Raw genomic sequence first — 7,500 nt, 5'->3', positions numbered from 1 at the left:
ACTTGTATATCTGCTACCATATCTTAGTATTAATTTCTTTTTTTTATAATTTATATGGTATTTAATCATTTTTAAATGAAAATATTTAAATCTTGTTTCACCTTAAACTGAGAAAATCATGGAAGTGTATGCACAAAACCAACATCTTTATAATGGACCTGGTATATCTGCTATCATATCTTAGTATTAATTTATTTTTTTATAATTAAGGTGGTATTTAATCATTCTTTTAGTGTAAACATTTAAATCTTGTTTCACCTTGAATTGAGAAATTATGGAAGTATGCACAAAACCAACATCTTCATAACGAACCTGGCAAATTAAAGGTTAAAGGTGTCTGGTTTCAGTTCCATCAGAATAGATGCTCACCAGAACGTCAGCCGGGTAAGCCCAACCCCCCACTATGGTGCCCTACCACAGCAGTAGCCTCCCCAGTAAACAGCTTAAACTCACGGCCCTGGGCGGGGATCGATCTCTTGCCACGCGAATGCGAGGCAAACACGTTACCACTGTATTAGTTCTGTCTAGACAAGACTCTGAAACAGAATGTCTCGGTGAAGGATATTAATTTGAACAAATACAGACTAAATCTTTAGGACAACAATGATGCTTAGAATGGTGCTCCATGATTAGCTACACAGGTGTGGTCATCTCTCTCTCTCTCTCTCTCTCTCTCTCTCTCTCTCTCTCTCTCTCATAAATATATACTGTACATTCAAATAAACACAAAACACGAATGCATGGAGTAAGTGGTATACACAACTCATTCTCGTCTTTATGGTTAATTTAAACATTTACGGTAATATAAGAGTAGTCTAATCCACAAGGTAAAAAAATATTTATCTCTCTCTCTCTCTCTCTCTCTCTCTCTCTCTCTCTCTCTCTCTCTCTCTCTACATTGCATAACATCAACATTTACGCATAGACCGTAACAACCGTAGCATATAAAGAAAAGACATATTAGAATATTCAAGATTTCAACAACAACATAGTTTCACTATCGCAACCCATCTTCTCTGCAGAAATTGCCTGTCAGCGCTGAAAAACTCCTCGTTCGTACACTGCAAAGTCTCTGTCAAAAGAATCCTCCGTTTCAATTAAACAAAGCCTAACGAACGAGCCGATATAGATCAGGATTGCACATTTTGTTTTGTTGTTGGCAAGAGGACAAGAGCGTACCTAAATAGGCTCTGCTGATCATCCCCCGAGCAGGTGTAGGCTGGCTACCTGAGACCAACCGCTGGCCAGTTCGGTTACTGCACGACACTACTGCTTTTCCCGGGACCTCCTCGCTTGAGCTAAGGTCTTGGCCAAATTCAAGTTGTCTGTTTCTTGTAGTTTAGCGAAGTTTTGTACCATTGGGTTGCACGAAATTTTGTAACAATGGCTTGCTCGAATCATTGGTTGATGTTATCTTTTAGCAAGGGTTGTAAATTAGCTAATGATAATAATAATAATAATAATAATAATAATAATAATAATAATAATAATAATAATAATAATAATATCTATAAGGGGTAGCTAGCACTTTGTTCCAATATTTGTTTGTTTGTTATAAAGTCATGTTATTGTTGCTCGAAATTATTAAACATAAAAAGACAAACCATTTTATTTTGTTCTTATTTCCTTACAATTTCTTTTGTAATTTCACAAGTAAATGAAAACAAATAGCAAATGATATGAAAGATGAAATAAGAGAAAAGAGCAATATATACCTCAGACATCACAAACTTCTAAAAGACACCAACTCCAATGATTATTGCAACATTAATTGGAAGCTTGACAGTAATGGATAAGAGAGTAGAGAATTTGCCACGAGGCGAATGTTTGAAAACAAAGGAAGACACGTGTTCAGAGGGTGTCGAGGCTTTTGAATATTGTCATAATTTAGATTCCATGGAATTTTTGGGTCCTCCTCTTCCAGTGATGAAAAATACCAACTTAGCAAAGTGAGTAGCAAGCATTGTGTCTGTACCAACCGTGGGTCACACGATCGTACATAGTTCATTTTGTGTATATATTATGCTTGTATCTTCGCTCTTCCCTCGCACTAAAATGAACCAGATTAAACATGTCTGCTATTCTCCTCTGTAACAGTGTCTGTTTTTTAAACATGAAATTTCTTGTTGCTTTGAGCTTTTGTATATAAAGGAGAGTGTTCTATAATAAATTTACTCAGTTGCTTTCAACCTGCCTTTGAGTCACAACCTTCTCTCAGCCCGTCACATATCCATTGCGATTCAGTAAAAGTCGAAGATTTGCTCAATTTCAATGTTATTATTATTATCACTTGAAGTTACAACCCTAGTTGGAAAAGCAGGATGCTATAAGCCCAGGGACCCCAACAGGAAAAATAGCCCAGTGAGGAGAGGAAACAAGGAAAAATAATATATTTTAAGAACTGTAACACCAAAATAAATATATCCTACGTAGACTATAAAAACTTCAACAAAATAAAAGGAAGAGAAATTAGATAGAAGAGTGTGCCTGAGTGTACCCTCAAGCAAGAGAACTCTAACCCAAGACAGTGGAAGACCATGGTACAGAGGCTATGACACTACCCAAGACTAGAGAACAATAGTTTGATTTTGGAGTGTCCTTCTCCTACAGGAGCTGCTTACCATAGCTAGAGAGTCTCTTCTACCTTTACCAAGAGGAAAATTACTGTTTACCGATATGTTATTACTAGTGCACGCGACCCGTCAAAAGTGACACCTAATTATTTAGATAGATATGCACGCTTACGTACGCAAGTAGTGTACCTCTCGGGGTACCCCCTCTCACCAGGGTATGACTATTCCTTCTCCCACCTACACGAGGGACAGGGAGAGACCAAGTAGTCATACGTCTTATAATACCGCTCAACATAACCGGAAATATATATATATATATATATATATATATATATATATATATTTACATATATATATATAAATATATATATACACATATATATAAATATATATATATATATATATATATATATATATATATATACATATATATATATATAGGTCAGGGCAGGTTTCGTTTGAAGGACCAGGGAGAGCCAGACAATGGTTGCTGATGAATCAACAGGTAGACCTAAAAGCTACCCGGCAATCTTCATCCCTTGCTATCAATGATGATGAGGTTGCAGACACTACTAGAAGCTATCGAGCTTGAGTATGTTCCAAACTCCTGCCCAACAGGTTGACAGGCAGTAAGATTTGCAGTTTATCTTTCAAGTGGTAAGTGACCCTTTTCATATTGGGTATAAAGAAATACTACTTTAATCACTGTGCGTCTCTGTGTCTTTATTGAGTATCACTGTTGCTTTTTTATCCAATTACTCAGTTTTTCTCTATCCCATCCTATTGCTATTAAATAAAACCCATTATCAATGAATTAGAAAAGCATATAAGACTCAAGATTCGTAATAAGGTAGTAAGAGTTACGCGTTATCGGCGAGAAATTCCTTTGCTATCTCATAGCCAAATGTCTTCCTTTCAAAAAAAGGAGTACAGAAAATCCATGTTATGAGTGGAATGAAATATTACTTTAATCACTGTATTTCTCTTTGCTTTTATTAGATTTCGCTGTCCTTAAACCCAATTATTCAGTTTCTCTCTATCGCATCCAATTGTTAGCAGGAAACCCCCATATCAATGAATTAGAAAAGCATATAAGTGTACCAACCGTGTGTCACACGATCGTACATAGTTCATTTTGTGTATATATCATGCTGTATCTTCGCTCTTCCCTCGCACTAAAAAGAGCCTGAATAAACATATCTGTTTTTCTCACCGGTAACGGTGTCGATTGTGAACATGAAATTTCTTGTTGCCTTGAGCTTTTGTATATAAAGGAGAGTGTTCTATAATAAACTCACTCAGTTGCTTTCATCCTGTCTTTGAGTCACAACCTTCTCTCGGCCCGTCACATAAGACACAAGATTCGTAATAAGGTAATAATAGTAACGCGTTCTTGGCGAGAAATTCCTTAGTTATCTCATAGCCAAGAGTCTTCCTTTTGAAAACGAAGTCCAGAAAAACTATTGAGTAATTTCTTAAACAACCATAATAAAATGCTAATGTCTACATTCTTTGGCATACAAGCAATACCTCTCATTAGTTAGTCATCTCTTGCATCCTTTCCTTTGGACATTCCATTGAATGAATATGGTCAAAGCCATTTCTCAAACTTCTTTCAGAAAAGATATTTCAATAAAAAGAACCGTGTTTGAAAGGGTCATTCACAAAATGGATTTTAGCCGGTAGAAATTATAACTTATAAAGCTAATAAAATCGCTTAGTCGTTGTATGCATGAATCATTGTTTTAAAAAGGAATTTTCAATTTAAAATTTTACTTAACGCATTGAATAATACCTCCGCCACGAACCTTCGTTTCTTTATCTGTTTGTTTGTCTATTAGCAAGATTACGTCAAAATTTCTAGCCAGATTTTCACCAAATTTTAACAACGGATAGATATTATGCTCCGGAATTTTCAATTAAAATTTGGACGTGATCCGGATCAAGATCGCGATTCTGGTTATTATTGTTATTATTATACCGTAGATTTATTCAAGGTCAACATATGAAAAAGGGAAAGCTTGGTCCGTAGGCTTCAAGTAAAATTATAACAATCTTCATTGGCGGAAGTCAAATCTCTGATTGCTCCTTCTACGTGTTTGCTGTGATATCCTCGCTAAGTAACATTGGTTATTGGAAGTTTTATAAACTAATCACCACTAGGTAGTAGGTTGGCCTGGGCACCAACCGCCCGTTGAGATACTACCGCTAGAGAGTTATGAGGTCCTTTGACTGGCCAGACAGTACTACATAGGACCCTTCTCTCTGGTTACGGTTCTTTCCCTTTGCTTACACAGACACCGAATAGTCTGGCCTATTCTTTACAGATTCTCCTCTGTCCCCATACACCTGACAACAGTGAGATTGCCAAACAATTCTTCTTCACCCAAGGGGTTAACTACTGCACTGTAATTGTTCAGTGGGTACTTTCCTCTTGGTAAGGGTAGAAGAGACTCTTCAGCTATGGTAAGCAGCTCTTCTAGAAGAAGGACACTCCAAAATCAAACCATTGTTCTCTATTCTTGGGTAGTGCCATAACCTCTGTACCATGGCCTTCCACTTTCTTGGGTTACAGTTCTCTTGCTTGAGGGTACACTCGGGCACACTTCTATCTAGTTTCTCTTCCTCTTGTTTTGTTGAAGTTTTTATAGTTTTTATAGGAAATACTTATTTCAATGTTTTTACTATACTTACAATATTTTATTTTTCCTTATTTCCTTTCCTCACTGGGCTATTTTCCCTGTTGGGGCCCCTGGGCTTATAGCATCCTGCTTTTCCAACTAGGGTTGTAGCTTAGCATTTAATAATAATAATAATAATAATAATAATAATAATAATAGACCAATTATTTATCAGCCGTTCGCTGAAGTTGCGACAGATTAAATTACTTAAGTTTTCAATCCAAATATTTTAAAAGCTCTAATTTTATTCATCGTGCGATAAACAAGGATCGTAAACCGGGCCGATTATAAATCAGTAACTGATAAATGATAAATACTAACATTAACTAATCAAGAATGTTAGATAAAGATGTTTTCTGCATAATATTGTCCTTTACACCAATCCAAAAACTTCGTACTCTTGCATTTTTGACTTTGAGACAAAACTTAATTTTTTTTTTTTTTTTTTTTTTTTTTTTTTTTTTTTTTTTTTTTTTTTTAATGTAACAAGGAGATGGAATAGTTTACCTACGGCGAGAATGGGACGTGTAACCTAATGCCCCTTAGTAGCCCAGGCTCGGACGAAAAATAGAACTGAGGAGAAAACGAAGGTAAGAAAAAGTAAGCAAACAGTAAAGTCTAAAGTGTGTGTAACACCTTTTCACTCTTGAATGCAGGTCTCTCTCTCTCTCTCTCTCTCTCTCTCTCTCTCTCGGATCAATTAAGATTGGTCCTAACGAAAGATATCAAATTTTTTGAGGTATTTATCTCTGGCACCATCATTCATTTAGTTCTTCGTGCATATTGCATACGATTTTTCAGAATTGACCATCCATTACATTCAGATCTTCCCAGACTGTGACGTGGTGAGAGAAGGTTGTGAACTCAAAGGCAAGTTGAAAATAACTGAGTTAGTTTATTAAAGAACACTCTCCTTTATATACAAAATCTCAAAGCAACAAGAATTTTCATGTTCAAATATTGACACTGTTACAGAGGAAAAAAGCAGACATGATTTTTCAGGTTCTTTTTAGTGCGAGGGGAGAGCGAAGATACAAGCATAATATATACAAAATAATTTATGTACGATCGTGTGACACACGGTTGGTACAAGACTGTGTTATCTTGTACGTGATACTAGGTATGCAGTTAATTCATATCTTCTCCATCACAAGGCTCAATAAGTTTTATTCCACCTGAAATCAGATTGTGGAATTGCAGTTCATTCATATCTTCTCCATCACAAGGCTCAATACTACACAGTATTCTATAAGTTTTATTCCACCTGAAATCAGATTGTGGAATGATCTTCCTAATCGGGCAGTTGAATCGATTGAGCTTTAAAAGTTCAACTTTGCTGCAAATGATTTCATGTTGAACTGACTGACATAAGTTTCTTTTCATAGTTTATATATGACAGACTTATTTTAACGTTGTCACTGATCTCAAGATTTCTAATATTCTTTTTTTCATTACTTCTTCTAGAATAATTTTTTTTCTTTATTTCCTTTCCTCTCTGGGACTAATTTTATTCTGATGGAGCCCTTTGTCTTATACCATCCTGCTTTTCCAACTAGGGTTATAGCTTAACTAGTTTTAATGATTAATAAAAATGACTCGCAATGTAATTTGCAAATGCGTTATCATATAACAGGAATGCTTGTTAATCTAAGATAGTCCATCCTCAGTTCCTAGACCGTGAGATACAATAGACTTTGACCAAACCTTTTCAGAAGAGTTTAAATTTTAATCCTAACGTTGGGTTTAGATCTGAAAAGGAATCTTGGTCACAAGCAATGCGTCAACCTGTGAACCGAAATGACCCAAATGAACCTAAAAACTGCTGAATCACAGCACACTGCCTAGCAGTGGTTCCCAACCTTTTTTCTGTCATTTCCCCCCTGCACCCAGTTCAACCATCCAGATTTCCCCCTTCATGCCCCGCCCAGCCCTCATGCCCACTCACCTGCCTCAGAAATGGGCATGATATTCCAATTCTCCCCTTGAATATCATGTCAGTGAGAAATGATATGATCATATCACAATTGAATGGCTAACAACAAATTGCCGCACATACTATGAGGATATTTTCCGCTTGTTTTAGTTAGTAGGTAGTGTAATTATTTCCCCCCTGGAAGCTTCAAATTTCCCCCCAGGGGGAAATTTCCCCCAGGTTGGGAACCACTGGCCTATTGGATCTAGTTATGAAGGACACTGCCAAAACTCGCTGATCGCATAGGCCCCTCAGGGGGCCGTGGGAAAGCTCT

General features: G+C 36.5%; 1 protein-coding gene across 1 annotated transcript in view; it reads right to left on the bottom strand.

The window, feature by feature from the left end:
• The window catches only part of LOC137616253 (uncharacterized), a 215,289-nt gene that overhangs the window by 206,764 nt on the left and 1,025 nt on the right, over window positions 1-7,500 (bottom strand). The window lies entirely within an intron of this gene.

The sequence above is a fragment of the Palaemon carinicauda genome, chromosome 22 (assembly GCF_036898095.1).
Source record: "Palaemon carinicauda isolate YSFRI2023 chromosome 22, ASM3689809v2, whole genome shotgun sequence".
In the NCBI taxonomy this organism is placed as follows: Eukaryota; Metazoa; Arthropoda; class Malacostraca; order Decapoda; family Palaemonidae; genus Palaemon; species Palaemon carinicauda.
The sequence above is the reverse complement of the archived record's forward strand: the minus strand, read 5'-3'. Positions and strand labels throughout refer to the sequence as shown.